Source organism: Hipposideros armiger, unplaced genomic scaffold, assembly GCF_001890085.2.
Source record: "Hipposideros armiger isolate ML-2016 unplaced genomic scaffold, ASM189008v1 scaffold_291, whole genome shotgun sequence".
Lineage (NCBI taxonomy): Eukaryota > Metazoa > Chordata > Mammalia > Chiroptera > Hipposideridae > Hipposideros > Hipposideros armiger.
In genome coordinates this window covers 2198243-2218764 of record NW_017731641.1, presented here as the reverse complement: position 1 = coordinate 2218764, position 20522 = coordinate 2198243, and the positions used below count along the sequence as shown (strand labels likewise).

Genomic DNA, 20522 nt, shown 5'->3' with positions numbered 1-20522 from the left:
AAGTTTCATAATTTCTGGGGAGTTCTCTTGGGGTCCTCGTCTCCGTCTGCTCAGCACAGGAAGCCTTGGAACTCTGCCTGGGTGGTTTGCTGAGAAAGACTTGGCATGGGGGCAGGAAAGGCAGTGTTCCTGAGGTTCTGGGGGTCGGCTGCGTTCCCACATCCGAGGCGATCTCCACAGTCTTAGGCTTTCTGTCCAGCGCTGCTCTGCGCCCGGCGTCTCAGAAAAGCCTCCAGCAGAGGGAGACACTCCGGCGGCTCCTCCGCCTGGGAAGCACCGGGCTAGAGCGGGTGGGGGTGGTGGTCCCTGAGCGCTGACGTCCCGAGCAGTGCTGGGAAGTATAGGCTGTGTTGTCACGCCGGTGTCAGTCTGATGAAGATTGGCATCAGGTAAGCTGTCATTCATTTCCATGTCAGAGCGGCTTCTGCAGGCGGCGCGGCTGCGGGCGGCTGCCTCGGAGCGCGTGTGTTTTATTCCGGTCCCCAAGCCGGAGTATTATTCATTGCGACAGGGCGAGGAAGAGAGCGAGCGAGGGAGGCAGCGGGAGGAGAGAGGGAGGCGGCAGGGAGGAGGGAGCAGGGAGCGGGGAGGGAGCGCGCAGAGAGGAGCTGGGGAAGCGCCGGCGAGCGCCGAGCGGGGCGAGGCCCGGGAGGAGGCGGCCCAGCGCCCGGCCGCTCCGCGCGCACCCGGGCCGCTGCCGCCGGCTCGCACGCTCGGGCCGGGGCCCGGCGCGCATTGTCCGCGCGGGAGGAGGACCGCCGGGCCAGAGGCCCCGTAGCGGGCGGGCGGGGAGCTGCTCTCTGGAAGCATGGGGGACCGAGAGCAAGGACTAGGGCGCGGGCTGGAGCCGGGCGCTCCGCGGGGGAGGCCGGCTCCAGGTTCGCTTTCTCCCGGCTTCCAGAGCCCTTTGGGCCGGCGCTGCCTGGCGCCGCCAACCTGGGGCTGCCTTCAAGCGGCTGGAAGCTGGAGCAGCTCCGAACTCGGGCCGGGCTAGTGGAGTCAGAACCGCGTCCGCGTCCGGCCTGGGGAGCCAAGGAGAGTGGGGTTTGCAGGCGGATCGGGGGGGGGGCAGCGGAACACGAGTCAGGGAAGCCAGGATTCCGGGGGCCAGCTCAGGGGCCCCAGTCCCGGGAGACGCGATAATTTGTAGGGTTACCGGCTTTGAGCGGATTGTTGGGAGTCCTTGTTGAGGTGGGGGAGGCGTGGGGCCCACGGCGAGGCTTGGGCGTCAGGAGCCCTCCTGGCTGGAGAACTAGGGTATGAGTTCGTCAAAGGGGATGAGAAGCAGAGGGGGATGGGGCAGGATCTCGACTCTGCCGCGTAAAGTTTGAGTCTCTTTCGGGTTAGGAGTGCCGGCTCTCCTGTCTTCCCAACCCGAGGAAGAAACGAGAGAAGCGGGCCGCACTTTAGGCTTCTCAGTGGAAGCGCCGGAGGTGCCTGCGCGGCAGGGAGACCCAAGCTCACGATGGGACTGCGGCGGGGCTGGGAGTGGTGGTGCCTCGGCCCTGAATTAGGGATGGCTTTCGGGTCCAGGCTGGAGTTTGGGTGATAGGGTCCAGGCTGTTTTCAGAAGCGGGATTTGAAGGGCCACTGAGTAGTTTAGGGGTGGAATCTACACCCCGGCCAGAGTAGGGGGCTGGAGGTGGGTTTTGGGGGGCCTGGAGTTACATCTGAGGCTGGAGTCGGAGGAACCGCTGGCGTTTTTAGGATTTAGGCACGGGGTCACGGCTTATTATTGGGGGTGAGGCTATTGGAATTTGGGGATGGTCGCGCGCGCGCGGGTTCCCACGCTCCATGGGTGGAAAAGCTTTCAGGTAGGCGATAAAGTAGTTGATCCAAGCCATGGCAGGCGAGCTCCGAATTTCTGCTGCTTCTTCCCGAAAGCGGATCTGGAGGAGAGGACTTGAGGCGCGCGGGACCCGGTCCTAGGAGAAAGATTCTGGGAGGCGGACGAATCGAAGGGACGTTCTGCGTGAAGCGACAGGGCAGCTTCACAGGGCTCGAGGTGGATCGGAGGACCCAGGCCGCGCAGCGGGCTCCGGGAGCCACTCGGGGGTCTGCGGGCGCAGCGCGGCTGGGCGGGTGGCCCGCTGGGGCCGCGGCCTGCTCGGAGGCGCCAGCAGCGAGGTGCCGCTTCGCACCCGGGGAGTCCGGGCTGCGGCCGACCGCGGGGGAGGGCTCGAACTTCGGCGCCCTGACCTGAGCCGCCGGCTCTGGACCTGCAGGCGCTGCCTGCGCTTCTCCCCGGCCCGGCCCGGCCCGGAAGCCCACGCGCTGGGCCGCGGGCGCGGTGTTCGGCCTGGGAAAAGGGTGAGCTCGGGGTCCCCTACCCTCACCCTCTTGTCCCGGGACTTCTCCAGCGTGTTGACGTCTCGGATATCAAATGTTCTTCAACTGGTGGAAGCCAAAAGCTTCGCCTTTTAGGCAGATTTAGGCGACTCCCATCCCCCAAACTGAGAAAATGATGATGTTCAAACACAAGATAAATTATGCGAAGCCTAACCCCTAGCCCTCTCGCTTACTCTGCGATCCTGGCCTTCGCGAGGCCTCGGGACCTTGGGGGAAGGGAGTGGGGTCTCCTGTTTCTGGATTCTGGAGCGCCAACTCAAGATGCATCCCCCGCCCCCCACCCCCCTCAGGCCTAGCTCGAGGGAGGGAGAGGAGTCCCAACCTGGGAGGGAGGCTATCCCTCTAGCCAACTAGGAAAGCAGTGTGTTGGGGGGTGGGGTGGGGGTGGGGTGTACGGAAGGGAGGTTTGAAATTTCCTCATCGCAATCTTGAGCTCACCCTCGCACCCCTCGCAGGGGTAGCCAGACTTCTGCAAAAGACTCGCGACCCACGAGCGGCCGCGGTGGCCCGGGGCGCGGCGACTGCTGGCTGCGGAGCTCCACGCTGTTGTTCTGCTGGCCTGGAATTCGCGCATTCTCTCCCGCGGAGAGCCTGAGTGAGGGAGGGAGCCGTGACCCCACGGAGACTCCCCGGTCACCGCCTCCCCTTTGTGAGAGCAAAGGCATGAAAGCCAAGAGAAAGAGACGCTGCTCAGAAGAAGGGCAGGGGGTTACTGGAGGGAGATGGGCCGGCCACCGCTCACAGTAAAATGCCTCGTGCAAATTGCACTGAAGTGTACCGAACTCGAGACTGGCTGTTTTATGATCCTTTCTGGGAGTTTACTGCTCTCTGCTTTTAAGTCTATAGATTGCTTTAAGTTAATGAAAGTGCTGCTTTCAAAAAGGGCTTTTATTGTGGGACCATAGCAAGTCCAGTTACCTCCCCTTTACTCTTCCAAAATGGGCCTGTTTAGAATAAGGGAGACTCCTGGAGTTCCCACATGGACAGAGCTTGGGGCAGGACCCCATGTGACAATGAAGATTAATAAAAATCAATGTCCAAGTAATTCAGAAAGACTAGTTTACTTCTTTGCCAGTCCGGTGACATCCATGCATTTCTATCTTGCCTTTTGGACTTCCACTGAATCTGACTTTAAATGTTGCTTGATGCCCCCCCCTCACCTTACACCCCCTCTTCAACATTGCTTTCTGTAGGTCTGACCCTGTTCAATTAAACTCAGACTGCATTTCAGGATTTCAACTGGCTGCCAAATCAAATGGCAACTAAAATATTTACTTGGGCACTGGGGGAGGGGCTTCGCCTTGCATTTAGGAAGATAGATGTATTAAAATGTCAGGGAGAAAGGCTGGAAACCTTGACAAGAAACATGGAAGACTATTTTTCAAGGCTTTTTCCGTTTTCAGTTTATTTGGCACAAAAGGTGAGATGACAGGGTTTTTTGACTAGGTCCTAACACAGCAACTGCAGTGGGGCTGGGCTGTGGCTTTGACCGCATGTCATAACCATTTAAACTGTGGTTAGTTGTTCAAAGCTCAAAGCTTCTCCAAGCTGGGTTTCATTAACTCTACACCAGTTGCCTGGAAGTTCAGTAGCAATAAATTGTATAAACACATTTGAAGTAAGTTAGTGATGAAATAAGGAGAATTACTGTCTTGTGAGTGGAGAATCCTGAATTCATGGAGTTCTAGCTTAACTGGAAACATACCTCCTCTCCCTTGGCCTTGATGTTTATGGGTGCACCAGAGTGTGTGTTAAATTTCTTTCTGCCATGTCCATCTCCAACCTGGGGCTGTAACTCATTAGGGACCAAGGCATGCCTAGAAAGCAAAGAGGCTAAGTTTTAAAGGGGCTTCTATTAGCTGGGTTTAGAAACCAAACCAAACCATCAACCTGACTTCCTTACCCTGGGTGAATGCAATGTGCAACGTGAACAGCAGCAGAGCAGGCCAAATTAGATTTTTAAATGTTAGCAGCTTAATAATACTGTGTTGTTAGCAATTGAATTTGTTTTTATTAAAGAAACAACCTATAAAATTTATAGGCTTCCAACATGTTGCACGATTTCCTTGCTATTTATTTAGCACACTCTCCCCACCCACCCCACCCCCCGAAATTCTATCTCCAGTTTCAGACTTTTGTTCGCGATTTATTTAATTTGGAGCACATTTTCTAAATTAGTTCAAGGAAGGTGAGAAATGCTGTTGTAAGTTTTCCCTTTCCTATGCTGTGTGGCACAAGGCCTGCGATGCTGAGATATATATAAATGTGTGATGCAATTGCTGGAGGTGACGGCATGGGAACCAGAGTGTCTGATCAAACAAAATGCAGATCAGCGTGTGGAGAGGGTGAAAGAGATGCCACAGAGGAAAATCAGAGGAAGTTATATGGAAAATGAAATCATTGTGAGCCACTGTTAGCCTTGATTCTGGCCAACACACACGCTTTGTATAAAACACTTCACATGAGATCCATGACTTATTGAAGATTGGATTCTATTGAGAAGCAGAATTTAGAGGGAGGAGCTGCACTGGCTGGGTGCTGGCCAGGCTGCCTGGCCAGCTTGTTGCGATGGGGATCTGCTAATTTAATTAAATCTAATACCTGGTGGGAACCGGAGAAAGGAGATAATCAAGGTTGGCGGGTCAGCATGCTGAGCTAGTGTTTAGGCTGAAATTTGGGGGCCAGGCAGCTTTCTACCCTGTTACTGTCTGGCTGCAGGATGCCAGCGTGTCATTGAGGTTCTGGATCTCGGTTTCTCCATCTGTGAAATGAGTGCATCACATGAATTGCTTGTGAGGCTCTGCGGAGTGACTCCTGCATGAATTCTGCCCTGGGTACACGCTAAATAACAAAGGGAATGGGAGAGGGAAGGCTTCTGAGCGGCAGTCACATTCTTCAGTGTGTTTTCTTTGCCTGTTTGGCTCCACAGCCTCTCCCCACAATTCTCAGGAGTTCCAAGTCTTGGGTGAAAGGGCTGATCTCCTGCCTTTCTTTACATCCTAGGATTTGAAAACCCTGCTGTGAGTCCAAAAACCACCTGCACTTCATCAGGAGGGACAATTAAGTTGTTGAACTGGGGGAACCGGCATGCTTATTCCCAATGGTTCTACCTGGAATAGCTTTCATGCATCAGATGAACACAGAATCTAACCTACCAGAAATCCAAGCCCCTTCTCTTTATGCCACTGGGAAGAAGAAGCCTGAACCCTACTGGTGTGTGACATCTGGTTGGGCTGGGGGGATGGGCGCTGGTCAGCAGCTAGCCGCCTGACCCTTCCTTAATGCAGCCTTCATGCTGGCAGATCAAAGCAGATTCTGGGCCAGAAAGCCCAAGAAGTTACTCTCAGCACTTATACAAAAGTGTATGCACTTGGGGACTCCTTCCGTTCCTGTGCCTGATTTTTCAAAGCCAGCCTTGATTCTGGAGATGTGGCCCCAGTGGAAAGGCTTGCCTTTAATTCTCCCTTGTCCGTGGGGACTTCTTGGGGGTAATTTTTCTCTCCACATATCTTTTTCCAGCAGTCATGGGCAACATCTTAGTCTTCATTTTGATTGGGGGTGAGAGCCAGGAGACCCAGGATGCGGGTAGAAGGAGCAACAGTTTTTCTAAGAGAATGCATGAGAGTGGGCAGGCCCAGCCCTTCTACGAGATCCCCCAGGAGTGAGGGAGAACCAAGCCCCAGCCACAGCTCGGCTAGGGAAGCGCTTGCTGCAAATGCAGTGTCTTCAGGGGGACCTGTTGTTTGGCTTGGAAGCCTCACTGCAGGCCCTGCCTGCCTGGGTTTCTAATTACAAGAAGGACGTTTCTGCTAAGACCTATCTCACTAAAAACACATCCCTGTGTGTAATAAGAAACCCTAAACCAGGCAGGATATTTTAAAACTGAAGCAATGAAGATTAGATTAAGTCTCCACCAAACAGCTTCGTTCTCGTATTATTTTTGGCTGGAATGTGGAGAAAAGCAGCTGGCCCTGGGGCCCTGAGCAGACTGTGAGGGTTCCGATGGAGCTGGGGTGGGTGGCGTAATTGTTAGTTTCTCTGCTTAATAGGAACTTGGCCAATTTCAGTACAGCTCAGTCAAGGCAGTGGGGGTGCCCAGTGGGGTGCTGAGGGAGCCCCAGGGTTGGGAAGGGGCCAGAGAGTGGCCCAGAATCAGCACTGAGGATGCTTCTAAAGTCCCCATCTCGATTGGATCTAGGTTTTTTGTGTTCAGCTTATGCTTCCACTCCTACTCCCATCCCATGCCTAGTAAGCCCACCCATTCTCCACGAGGCCTTTGGAGGAACTGTGATATGTTGGGTACTTTTCTAGGAGGAGAGAAGAAACAAGTAGTTGTCCAAGATTTCTGGAAATTTCATGCCCAGGAACTTGGCATCACAAACCTTGCCCTGTCCTGCTGGGGAGAAGCAGCATGGTGTCCCTTCATTTAGCAATATTCAGGGTGTCTCCTGTGTGCCTGGCACAGTTCTAGGCACTGAGGATACAGTAGCAACAACAAACAGAACACACATATGTAACCATCAAGTCCCTGTCCTCAAGAGCTTGCCTGCTGTAGGGACAGAACAGAATATGGGCTTAGCATCAGATAAAACTGCATTGAGGGGTGACCGGTTCGCTCAGTTGGTTAGAGCGTGGTGCTGATAACACCAAGGTTGCTGGTTTGATCCCCGCATGGGCCACTGTCAGCTGCGCCCTCCCTAAAAGAGTCAACTATGCCATTGTAGTAGGAAAGCAATGTGTAACCAGTGACCATGGCTGTTCCCCAATAAAATAAAACAAACAAACAAAAAACACAAAAAAACTGCATTGAGAGCCTGGCTCTCCTAGTTACTAATGTTACTAATGGGAGGAATTTAGACACATTGCTTAACACTTTTGATCCAGTTTCACCCCCTGTAAAGTGGGAATAAAAGTATAAAGCTGAAAGGTTTGTGGAGCAAGCATTTGTAAAGTTCCCAGCACAGTGTCTGGCACACGGGAGAGATTCAATCAGGGCTCTCCTCCTCCCTGTTATTTTGGACTGAAGACCCAGTGGGTGGCTACCCAGCTTCCCCTTCTTCCTTTTTGCTTCTCCAGGACGTGGACTGGACCTTTCACAGGTCACTGGCACCATCAACAAGCATTGAACAAACAGCTGGTTACACTATGGCCTGACGCTGCCTGATGCATGCAGACCCCAGCAGGGACTGTGATAGAAATAGACCTGTCCTTAGGGGATGGACAAACATGACACACAAACACATAAGAGATGCATGCAGACATACTGAGGTGATATGCAAAAAGGCACTGATTGTTGTTAACCAGAGAAGGCAAAGGTAGTATGGGATGCTGCCAAGTAACTAGGGTGGAGGTGACCAGGGAGACTCCTGGAGGAGCTGAGCTCTCAGCGGTGCTCATAGGTATTGCAGGGGGCAGCCTGAACTAGAGTGAAGAGTTCGGCACCCTCTGAGCACACGAGGAGGCCCAGTGGGTCACCACTGCCTCAGGCTACCACTTGGGGTTGGGGACTGGCCTCTGTCACACACATTGAGGGATTCCTGAGAGGATTTTCATGTTGGCTTCTCAATGGGTAGAACTTAGGCTAATGACTTAGTACATGAAGCAAATCAACTAATTCCATTCCTGACTACAGCACAACCCTCTACCTAGTACCCCTGCTTTTCCTAAGCCAAGAGAGCAAACATAGAGCTACATCTGGCCCTCTCGGGGACCATGAAGCTACCCGGTCACCATGGTTGGGATAGTGGAGACAACAGAGATTTGGACTGGGAGTCAGAGGTTGGTGGACACTGGCTGTAGATGACCTGAATTCAACAAGTGACTGACGTTCTCTGGATGTCAGTTTCCTCACCTATCCAATGAGGAGCTTGAACTTGTTCTCAGAGGTCCCCTTTAGCTCAAAGTTCCATGATCCCGTGTTTCCTCCCAACTGGACTGCTTCATGACTGGGCAATTATTGACCCCCTCCCACCTCACCGTGGCAACACACAGCCACACAGTCATGGACTGTGAGGGTATGGTCCATGGATTGCCCTTGTGTAGAGCAGGTTGACTTGACTTGCTGGGGCAAATGGATGTGTCCTAGCAGTAAGGGTTGGCTTTATGAGGGCAGCATTTTCCATCTGAAGACTCACTGGCCTCTTCCTAAAAAGCAATGTTGGCTTCTTCATTGAGACAGGGTGATGCTGGGAGAAGGAACATAGACTTTGGAGTCAGATTCTCGGCTCTGACCCTGGTTCTACTACTACTAAGCTGTGTGTCTTTGGGCACATTCTTTAACCTCTCTGAGCCTCAGTTTCTTAGCTGTATAGTCAGGATCATAATAATACAGAGCACACAGGAGCAGTGAATAAAATAGCTAAAAGTGTGTGGCACATGGTAAGCTCATGGTGGATATTAGTTTTCTTTCCTAATAAAGCACATTCTCATGCACTCTCTCATTTGATCCTCTCAACTTTGTGAAGCAGGTGAAATTGGTATTGTTATATCATTTTCCAAATGAGAGGAACTGGGGCTCAGATAGGGGTGAAAGTGGCAGGTCCAGGAAGGGAATGTGGTGTGTCTGCCTCTTCACTGCGAAGCACATTAATTAGGACGACCTAGGTCTACCTGTTATAACCATGAGCCTTTCTTTATTTAGCCTTTTGGAGACAAAGCAAGCACCTTGCTGAGCTCTGAGAGCTGCTCTGCCCCGCAATCCCCCTATTCCTCTCCTGAGAGTCTCTTTAAAGGAACCAGGTGAACCCATCTCCCCCATCACCCACACCTTTGTCCGGGGAGAGCTGCCAGCCATTAGGAAACCCAAACCTGGAAGAAGGTCTATTTTTTTTTTCCTTCCACAAAGCCTTCAGTCACAGGTAGGGTTGGGCTGGCCAGCACAAGAAGTGGCGTTAGATTTAGGGACAGGGATGGGGTAGTAATGGCAGTGGCTGGTGATGATAGAGCTGCAGTGCAGCCTTCCTGCCTCCATCTGCCAGCCCGAGCTGTCAGAGGCCCCGGGTGAGGAGAATGTGCCCAGGAGTTGACACATACAGTCCTCCCACTCACAGTCCTGAGAGACACCAAGGGACATTTAGCCCATTAGTGGGGGCCTACTGGCTCTGATTAGGTGGGGGTGGGCTTAGCCTCCCTAATTCCAGGGTGGCACAGTGGATCTGTGGTAAAGTAGAGGCAACGTGCCCCACCATCAGAGGTTCCTCTGATTGTTCTCCCTCTGACAGCCTGGTGTCCTGAGGCGGGTGCTAAGCTGCGGGAGTGCAGGGCTACACCTGGTCTTCTTAGGGGAGGCCAAGCTCTGTGTGCATTGTGGGTTCCGGCTCCAAGTCAGAGGTAAGAGAAGCCCAGAGACTCTGGGTGTGTGCCTAGGGCCCGTGGTCACACATGGCTGTTCTCACTCCTGAGCCCTTCCTGGCAATCCATCCATCCGTCAACAGTGTGGCCTGAGCCCAGTGGTATGCTGTGTGGGGTCAGTGCCTTTTCCTTTAGGAACTACGAAGTCTCATTGGGAACCCGTACAGAGCACGTCAAAAGGAAAACAAGCTTGTGTGACTCTGACACTCTCATAACTGCCTTGGATCTTAGCATCGTCATTTCGTACAAGGCGGATGCTAGACGAGATTACCCACAAGGCCCCTCTGGGTCTACTAGTCTGTGACGACATGTTAAAGTGTGAGGTCCAGACCACCGGGCACCAGGAGTCTGGAGGCAGCGGTGGGACACTGAGGGCCTTTTAGTGCTGGGGTCTGTCTCACTGTGGTGAGGTGAGGAGGATGGGAAAATGGAGATGTGCTGGCCGTTGGCCTCACCTATTTGGCTGCAGGGGGCTGGGAGAGCTCCTGCTGAGAGGGCCCTGCTGAGCCCTCCAGGCAACTGGAGGAACATAGAAACAGAAGTCAAGCAGGGAAGCCCTGTGCTGTGGGTGCTCAAGGCCGCTGCTCTCCTGTGGCCGGTGTGGAAGTGGTGGGCTTGCCCTGCTGCCAGGACAGGAGCACCCCTTTCGGCCCACGCCCCCCACCGTGCCTCTCCCAGCTCCTGGAGGAGAGGACTTGACTCCCAGTGGGACAGCAGTCCTCTGGGACGCCCCTCGCTGTGATATGACCTGGAGGCAAACCAAGGAGCTCCATGGAGTCCCCCAGCCTTCCCTGGAGGCCATCACCAGGGAAAGCGACATGCTCCTTGCACTGGCATAGCTCTCCTCAGGAAGGCAGCCCCATCTATAGCTCTCCTCAGGAAGGCAGCCCCATCTATTACAGCCTCTTAGTGCCAATCAGATGGGGACTGCTGCCTCCTGCTGACCTCCAGGTAGCCAGGAAAGCCCCTTTTCAAGTTGGACATCTGGTCTCCTGGAAGACTTTGCAGTCATTTTCATTAGATTTGGAAGGGAGGGCTAGAAGGAGAACTCCAGTGCTGTGGGGAGCACTGTTAGCCAGGAAGCCATCGTGGCAGGGAAGAGGGGAACTTTTGAGACATTCTTTTAGCACAGAGCCCTGGTCTGGGTCCCCGCCTGACCACGTAGAACTGGACTCTTCCAGGGAGGGAGGGACGGCTGCCACAGCTCACTTGTAGATCAAGGGAGAAGGGTTTTGCTGAGCTCTGTGGTTTCTGGGTAGCTAGGCAAGGCCACCGACCGGGGACTCTTTCACTGTGTGCTGGGCCCTGTGTGGGGTCTCTTGCCTCTATTTTATCCAGTGAGGCTCAGACAGGTGAGATAGTTGTCCAAGGTCACCCAGCTGGTTCCGTGTGATCCTAAGTCCAGTGGTCTTTCTAGCTCAGTTTGCTGCCTGCTCCAGGGAGTTGTCTGTTTGGGGGAAAGTTCCTGGATTCCTTGCTGCCTTCTTTCCCACCCCTCTCCCTTCCCAGACCCCACGCCCCCCGTCACCCCCCGCTCTCTCTCCCCCACTCCCTGTGTATGTGCCTCAGTGTAAGATCCAGGGCTCTGACCTGGGTAGGTCAGTGGCAGTGAGACTGTGGTATGACAGGGATGACTGAGGCAGGCCAGTGCAGAAACAAGCCAAAGGCTTGGGTTTCAGCCTTGACACAGCCATGTGCTCCCTGGGTCACCTTAAAAGCTGGCCCCACTTTCCTTGTCAGCAAACGGTGGTGATAATGCCTGCCAGGGCTGTGAAGAGGTAACGTATGTGGATGTGTCATACGCATTATACACACAAATGAAAGCGCCTACGTTTATGTGTGTACAACGTGTATGACACATTATACAGTGCCTGGCATGTAAACCGTGGGCAGAAAATCGGTTGGCACAGACTCTGTGTTTTGTATTAAAGTAGAGCATACACGCAAACACACACCCCTTTCATACTCACTCACAGAGTGGTGACAGCCTATTTAAGGATGACAAGCTGGCCTACCATGACTGCCCCACAGCTGAGGTCTGAATCATTCCCTTTGGGGAATTTTCCAGATTCTGGCAGAGAGCCAACAAACCTGAGTTGCATGCCTACTGTGTGCCCATGGTTGTTCTCACTTACGTTTTCCCATCTAACTCAGTGCAGGGGCCGCCTGGGGCCTGGTGTAAAGGTGATGGCCTTTGCCAGGTCCTGTCAGCCTGAACCAGGCCTTGGGTTCCTCCCGGCTGGTAACATTCATTCGATTGATTTTTATTGAACACTTTCAGTGTGCCAGACCCTGCAGAGGTACTGGGGATACGACCGACCGTGAACTAGACAGCCGGGCTCCCTGCCAGGAGAGTTCACCATCTGTGGGGGAGGTGGGCATTCATGTAGGTAATTAGTGAAACCAGGACAAGAGCCTTGGAGGAGTCCAGGAAGTTATGAGAGCATAACTTGGGGGTATGGCCTCCTTGGGGCGTCTTGGAGGGCATCTTGGAGTGCTGTCCCTCAGATGAGGCCCCTCCCAGGGAGGGAGGTGGCCAAGCCACCCATCCCCGGGGCTCCTTTTCTATCCCAGGTGAGGACGGAATAAGGCAAGAGGGAGACTGAGCACCAGAAAACTACTGCGGGGGAGTTTTGCTCTCACCTGCGTTTCCTGCCTCGGCTGCCTCACAGAGTAGAGCTGATGCTGTGCCCACATGCTCCTCCCCCCTGCCCCAAGCTAACCATCATACATACTTCTTGAGGGCATACCTTCCAGAAGGAGCCTTTAGAAAAAGCAGGTAACCCCTCTCCATTCTTCCTGCAGCCCCAGCTAGGGCCCTGATCAGATCTGGAGGTACTTGGTGATGGTCACACTCATGTCTTTCCTTGAGTCTGATTTCTGGGATGCCCTCATGGGCAGCAGCTGTGGGCCTGGGAGGGAAGCCTCACTCTTCTGTCTGGGCACTGGCCGAAGGACGGTATTTATTGGAAGACCTGGCCCTGTCCTCTAGATGGGATGGAGTCAGCTTCTTAACACTGTTTTCTTGGTGCAGTGGGCAAGGCCATGCCATGTTTTCGGAAACACTGGGGACGATCTGTGACTATTTTGCAGTCTGGTACTTTGGAGGGGGCGGTGAGGAGAGGCAGGAGGGAGTGACCAGAGAGATTAATGGACTTAAGTAACTAGGGCTGTAAATCCAAAGTTACATGGGTATGAAAAGAAAGATGCTCTCAAGGGAAAGGCCGATGGTGCAGAATGGATCCTTGCCAGGGGTTCACGCACCCCTGAACTGGCAAAGGGTATCTGCCTCTGGTCAGACAGGTGGGGGTGAAAGCCCACCTTTGGCCACCAGCTGCGTGTGTGATCCTGGGCAATTTCTCAACCTCTTTGAGCCTTAGTCTGTTCCCTTTTGTGAATGGGGACACCAGTGGCTCTTTGCAGGGGATTAAATGAGATAATACAGCAGAGAGTCTGGTCTAGTCCCTGGCCTCTAAAAGGGACAGTATACGTGTGTTCCTTTCCTGTGACTTCCTTCTCTCTCTCCACAGTGCTGGACACAAGACCAAAGTATCCCTTCAGGAGGCAGGAGGGAGTGGGGTGCAGGAAGACTCTAAGCCTCTCTGGGGAGCACGGCTAGCATGGTCCTCTGAGGACATCACAGGCTGGGGACATCGATGTTGAAGCCAGGCGAGGTTTCCCGGGTGGCAGGGGAGACGGTGCTCTGGGTGCCCTGGAAGAACCAGGACAGCACAGGCAGCCTCTAGGGGGGCTGAAGCAGAGATTCTTTGAAACAGGGAATGGGGAGAAAGGGAAGGGAGAAAAGAGGAAGGGAGAAAGGGAGGAAGAGAAGGAGAGATGAAGGGAAGGTGGTAAGGAAGAAATGAACATCTATGAAGTGTCTACTGTGTGCTTGACATTGTGCTAGGTACTTTAGCACCCATTATTTGATTTTTAAAAGATTTTTTTTATTGGGGAATTGGGGGGATGGGAACAGTGCTGGGGAATTGGGGAAAGGGGAACAGACAAGTTGCTGTCGTTTTTTGTTCTTCAATCTAGTTGTGGAGGATGTTGCTTCACTGGCCCAAGTTGGCACCATCATTGCGCTATTCCCGGGCGAGGCAGATCAGTCGCCGGCTTCTGCACAGCCGCTCACTGCGGCTGCTGGCCGCTCACGCTGGCTGCTGGCCACACACAGTAGCCCATGGCAATCCACTGCCACAGGGACTGCAGCCCACGCCGTCGCCGGCGACTCACGGCAGCCCAGCTCCAGGTTGAGCTGTTGTTCAGCATCTTAGCTGTGGAGGGCAGTGTCACTGGCCCTCACATGTGGGATCCGAACCGGGGCCCTCTGGCATCCCAAGCGAGTTCTTAACCATTGCGCCACTCGGCCGGCCCCATTATTTGATTTTTTAAATTCAGAAGCATAGAATCTTAAAATCATGAAATCTCAAAACTAGACAGGACACGAGACATCTATTCCAACCTCTGTATTTTATATATGGAGACACTGAAGCTTAAAGAGGGGGAGAAACTTGCCTCAGGTGACATAGGAAACCAGTGGCAGAGCTGATTAGAAGCTGTAGGCCAGGGCAGCCAGGGGAGACGAGAAAGCGCAGAGACCTTGGAATCAGAAAGACTAGGTTTGACTACAGATGCTCTTACAGAAACTTTCTTTCTGAGCCTCAGTTCTCTTAGCTGTAAGATGGGCTAGTCATTCTCAGCTCTAGTGGCAGCCATGACAATGAAGTGAGATAACTTGTGTAAGGTGCCTGGTGCAGTGTCAGGGGCTCTGTGGGCTCAGGTCTTTTCCCCTGCTAGCCCTGCCTTCTCCCTACTTGGCTCATGGCTCTGGTCACATCCACAGAGCCCACCGAAGAGCCCTGAGGTGGTCTCACCTTGTAGCCCCAGAAGGACTGAGGCATGTATTCATTCTTTTATTCAGTTGTCCTTTTATGGGTACATCCAATGGTGTGCCAGGTTTTGTCCTGGGCCCGGGATAGAAAGGTGAGCAAAAACAGACATAGCCTCAATCCTAATTGCGTTTACAGTTGGATGGAGTAGAGAGTTGTTAATTAAAAAAAAATCATTCAAATAAATAAGAGCATACATAATTACATAATACATAATAAGAGCTTTGAAGAGAAGAACACAACATATGAGAGCATGTAACAGGAAGATTTTATTTAGAGAGAGCGGGGAAGAGTAATAGCCTCTCTAAGGAAGTGGTGTTTGAGCTGAGACCTGAAGGGAGGGTAGGACGTAAGTGTAGAAAGACTGAAGGGAAGGGTGTTCCAGTGTGGGGGAACAGTGAGTGTGAAGGCCCTGGGGAGAGAAGATGGGGTTGATACACGGCACGGGGACCGGCGCAGAGGGACAGGGTCAGGCACTGAGCGACAGCTTGGAAAAGCTTGGGAAAGAGCACAAGAAGTATGACCCTGGATGGCTGCACCTTTGGGAGAGGTGGGAGAGCCTCGTCTGAGATTCCGGAATGGAGACCAGGCTGACATTTGGCTAGAGGCCTACAGGAGAGAAAAGCGGATAGCTCCAAGCTTCGGTTTTTCTGCCCCCGAATGAAAGTAGTCACAGTGATAGATTGTAGATCCATGGTGGGGAGGAGGGAAGTAAAAGCAAACAAATGGAGAGGGCACTTGGCCTTCCTCAGTAAGTGAACAGCCACATTCATTTACGTTCAAGGGCCAATGACTTGGATTCACGATAGAGTAAAAACAAAAGTCCTTACCTTGGCTGACTCTGCCTCCCAGTCACAGTCTTCCTCACTCACTCCCCTCCAGACCTCTCTGTGGTAACTGGGCTGCTCCTACCTCAGGGCTTTTGCACTTGTTGTCCCCTCTGCGTGGAGCGCTTTCTCCAGGTATCTGCCTGGCTTGCTCCTTTGGTTTTTCCAGGCACTGGTCTGATGTCACCCTGTCTGCGAGGCCTTCCTCGAAGGCCCAATCTAAAATGAAATCCCTTTTCTCCCATCCCTGCCTCTCCCTACTTCCTCCAGTAATTATTTAGTTTTCTCTCTCTCTTTTTTTATAACCCAGAACAATGCTCGCACATAGTAAAAGCCCAGTCAATGTTGGTGGAGTAAGGAGAGCTGGTTGCTTGTAAAATGATTTGTTAGGTTCATTCAAAGATGCCTCTTCTTTTCCTCTGAAACTGACTCGTGGGATGTCAGAACTGGAAGGAGCTAAGTAGTAACTGGTCTTTGAACAGCCTTCTCATTTAACATCTGAGTAAACATAGGCCCAGAGAGGTCAAGAGGCTCATGGAAGATCACACAGCACAGAGCCAGGATGAGAACCTGAGACCTCTGGGATTCACTCCAGGGCTCCTTCTATAAAGTTTTGGGTTCTCTGCATGACACAACTCCTGGGGAGGGAGAGGGCTCCCAAAGTGGGCTCCCAACTTTCTGGATGTTGGGGGTTGGAGGTGGGGATTGGCCTGAGGGCTCTGGCTTCCTTGAATTCTTCTCCTGGGATCACAAGGCCCGAGGGGCTATAATTTCATTCCAAGATCTCTGTTGCTGCTGCTCAGCTCCTGTGAGACATTTCGGGGCCATCTTTGGGAGTGTTGGAAAAGGTGGCCACTGGCCACTGACAGGCAGACATGCATCTTTCCCAGCTGTCAGTCTGTCTAAAGGTCAGTTTACAGGAAATGATTATGCAGCTCTTGCTTGGTGTGTCTGCCTAACACGAGGACTAATGTGGAGAAGTGTCAGTTTCTGGTCCTGCATGCGAGGAACTTTGAATCTAGCTAGGGAGATATTTCACTAATATTAATATTAAAATAATAATAATAATGGCAACTATTTATTGACTGCTTACTGTGTACCAGGCACTGTTCTAAACACTTGATACCTATTAACTCATTTAAGTCTCAGGACCACTCTCGAAGGTGGATGCCCTGCCTCTTTCACATTTGCATAACCTGTGACACAGAGAGGTGAAGCCACCCTGTTCAAAGCTAGAATATGAAGGAGCCAGGATTTGAGTGCAGGTGGTCTGTCAGCGGTGTTCCTCCTCTTATTCACTAAGTTAAATAATAAATAGCACATGATAAGAATGTAAGACCCATCAAGAGAAGGTGGTATGAAGTCAAGGGAGGTGGTTTCATTGCAGGTTGGAGTAGTCAGGGATGGCTTCCTGGAGGAGGCACTGCCTGAATCAAAAGAGGAGTGTTTGGATAGCCAGAGGGAGGTGTTTCCCTCTTGGTTTTCCATCCTCAGATGGAAGGGAACAGTGTTTAGGAGTGCCTGGTGAGGGGCTTGTGGTGGGGCTAAGGGCACTCCTCCCTTGATGCATACATATGTTTGGAGATGACAGACGTGAATGAGATCTTCTACTAGTTGCCCAGAGATGGCTGGGAGGAGGGTCCCCCCATAGAAACAGTTCCCCATGGGCTCTTGTCACGAGGACTCTGCCTAGATTCTCTCCTGGGCAAGTCACTCAGGATTCAGGCTTCTGAAATGTTTGGGGAACTTCTGAGAAGATCCTCTGAATGTCTCTAAGATTGTGGCTGTTCTGTCTGTAAATAGGCTGGTAAATAGGCTACTGAGGGGTTGTAATGAGCATTTGATGGGGGCAATGTCTTGAAAGAACCTGGCCCAGTTGGCTTCAGTTCCTGAGTACTTCTGCTCTTCCGTCCATGCCCCCTCAAGCCCAGCTCAAACCAGACTGGCCACTCTTGGTCTGAGCCTGGAGCTGGGGCACAGAGAGAAGGTTTCTTTGTGTGATCTGGCCCTTTGGGGCTGTGCTGGGGGTCAAGCCTAAACCTATGCTTCTACTCAGAGTAGGAGTCACTGATAATGCCCTTCAATTAGGTTTGCATTCTGAAAATACATTTGCTTTCTTTTGGAAATCTCAGGTATAGGGCGGCCAACCATCTTGGTTTCACCGGGGCTGTACCAGTTTTACTGCAGAAAGTATCATGTCCGGGGTATCCTTCAGTCTAAGGCACCTTGGGGCAGTTGGTCACCCTATGAGTCACTTAGGAAGGAGAGGACGTCATGGGGCTGGGGCTTCTGCACCGGCTAGCAGCTGTCCCATTGCGCCTCCATTTGTCTTCTGAACCTCCGAGGAATAGAAGTCCCTGGAAGCCTGGTTGAAAGATAAAAGGCTTTGGCATCAGACAGACCAGAGTTCAAATCCCACATCTGCCGTGTCCTGTCGGCTTGGCTTTGGCCAAGCGTCGTAGCCCGAGTCTCAGTGTCCTCATTTGTAGAAATATAATAACTACATCATGGTGCTGTATTGGGACCCCAATGGCCTGATGTATGTAGAGCTTCTAGCTCACAATGGGTGTTACATGTGACAGGCTAAGCCCTTTGAGCCATCACTTTTATTCCCAGTGCTGGGATGGGATGGAAGAAGTAGTCGCTTCCTTCTCTCGGAGATGCCAAGCTGGGAAAAGTTCTTTCCAGCTTTGCCAAGTCGCCTGCACGTGACCTGCCCATGGCTGTGTCCTGGCCTGGCAGCAGCCGCGGAGAGGGGCTTGTGAAGGACTCTTGGGTTCTTTGTGGAGAGAGAGAAGGAGACAGGTGACCTACTGTCATCCCTGCCCTTGAGCTGATGGACAGACTCTTGGGGCTTTCCATGTGTCTCTTCCCCTTTTCCCTGACTCTTTTGACTTTCTGGAAAATAGGAAGTTTCATGGAAAACAATGAAACTTGCAGGATGGATGTTGGAGAGCCTTCTGTCTAATTTGGCCTTCTCTCAGATGAGGACTTTGAGACCAGGGAGGTTGTGACTCACCTGAGGCTTGACCGAAGGTTAGTGCCCGGGCACTTCCTGCCCCAGGACCTGGCCCAATAATCTGGGGAGTCCCCCAAGCTCCACGGGACCTGGGACATGACATCTGCAGCATGCAGCATGTCTATTATCTGATAGTGGATTGATTCTCTGATTTGTGGATTAGTGGTGACCCATCTTGAATTCCTGGCCAGCTACCCTCTGCCACCGTCGCCTCCTCCTGGGCCATTGCTCCCCAATGCAGGTTGAGTTGAGCTCATGGGACATTGACTCTTTATTTATTTATTTATTTATTTTTATTTATTTTTTTTTAGCTGAGCCATCCTGCTACCTGTTGGCAGCTCAGCGGCTGCTCAGCTTGGGCTGGACTCGAACCGCTGTTGCTCAGAGCTCAAACTCTTGAGCGAGCTCTTAACCAACTGAGCCACTCGGCCGGCCCCATATTGACTCTTTTTTTAAATTAACTTTTTACATGGACCATTTTAATGGTCAAATGAAACTAAAAAGATAAACATCATTTCCAAGGACATCCTAACATTCACAAGAAACTGTGATTTTCTCCAGATCAACTCTTTTCCTGGATTAGCCACACTACAATTGACCTTAATGAGCTAAGGCACCAGCAGATTTCATTCACTCCATGAATGGCGTGTTCATTAAGTGCCAGTGCGGGTAGAGAACGGTTTCATCCCGAGCAGAGAGCATGAATGGGCTATTACTCTGAGCTGAACATGTCTGTTTCCTGTGGGGTTTTCCTCTGTTGCCTGTGGACCCTCCATTTGCGCAAATATATTTTAATTTATTTAGCACCCACTGTGTGCTGGCCTTCATGGAGGGAGACAAAAGGGGATAAGATTTGGCCTTTACGTGGAGGAGCTTACAGTCGGAGTGAAAGTTAAATTATTTTGGAGGAATTATATAATAATGCATTAGAGTTTCATCACAAGAGATGTTGCAGGACACAGAGAAGCCATTACCAAATGAAAGGTACCAATCAGAGTGAGGCTGTCAGAGGAAGGAGAGATCAAGTGGGCTGCAGGGATCAGGGGAGACTTCATGGAAGAGGTGGGTGGTGTACCAAATCCTTGGCACCTATTACCTTTTAGCAGGCTTGGAATGTGGGTCTGACTAGCCCCATTTTTACAAACAGCAAAGGCCCAGGGCACAGAGCTGGTAAGTCTGGATCAGAACCCAGACCCATCTGCATTTAAACTTTTTCCATTAGAAATCCTATCTTGCGTGAGACAGACCTTGAAAGTTGGGTAGGAATGAATAGGCAGAGAGAGGAGAACCATAAACAAGCGTACGTGTGCAGCAAGATGATGAGCAAAGATCCTACTCTGTGGTGGGGCTTTGAGCCAACCAGCCTGGAAGGGGGAAAGCCAGCCTGGTCCAGGGGAAAAGAGCCCGGAGCTCTGGGCTTCTTGTGATAAAGAGACCTGAGCCTCTGGAACTTCGCACGTGCTGACGCGTTCCCTGTTCTCGCCTCAGGACCTCTCTCCCGACACGCAGGCGCACCTGATTGCTTTCCCTGGCCTTGAGTTGGGTGCTGGCTAGGCTGGCATCTTCCAAGAAGACCTAGTAAATCCCTAGAGATAACAGTAATAATAATAACAGCACCATCTCATACCTGTATCGTGCTTTTGTATCCACACAGTCCTTTCACTGGGAACCCTAAACAAACCGTGAAGAAAGACATCCTGATAGATGAGCACAGTCCAGGGCTCCAGGCCACTTCTGCTCAGACCTCAGAGGACAGGCCAAGAATAAGTTCCCCAGGCAGGTTACTCACTATTTTCCATTGTGTGTGCAGTACCTGGCACATAATAGGTGCTCAATAAACATTTGTTGAGTGAACGCATTTTGGGGGAGTTCCATTCCATTTGGGGGTGCTTCTGAAGAAAGCAAACAGCATCCATGGTTCTTTCTTCCTGGAGTTCATTCACTGTCCTCTGGCCCCATGCCTCAGTTGCAAAGCTTATGTGCATTTACAGCTATTGAGTTCAAAGTTGAAAGGAATCTGTTTTGTTTTTTCTTTAGTTAGATTATCTGGTTCAATTTAATTTTACATGGGAAATTAAATAATTG

At 51.9% G+C, this 20522-nt stretch overlaps 1 long non-coding RNA gene across 1 annotated transcript in view; it reads left to right on the top strand.

Annotated features, from left to right (window-relative positions):
* The first annotated feature begins 313 nt into the window (after window positions 1–313).
* Window positions 314–20522, top strand: part of LOC109391397 (uncharacterized) — a 205340-nt gene continuing 185131 nt past the window's right edge. The window contains exon 1 of the long non-coding RNA XR_002125799.1: window positions 314–389. This is a non-coding gene — a long non-coding RNA (uncharacterized LOC109391397). The remainder of the gene's footprint in view (window positions 390–20522) is intronic.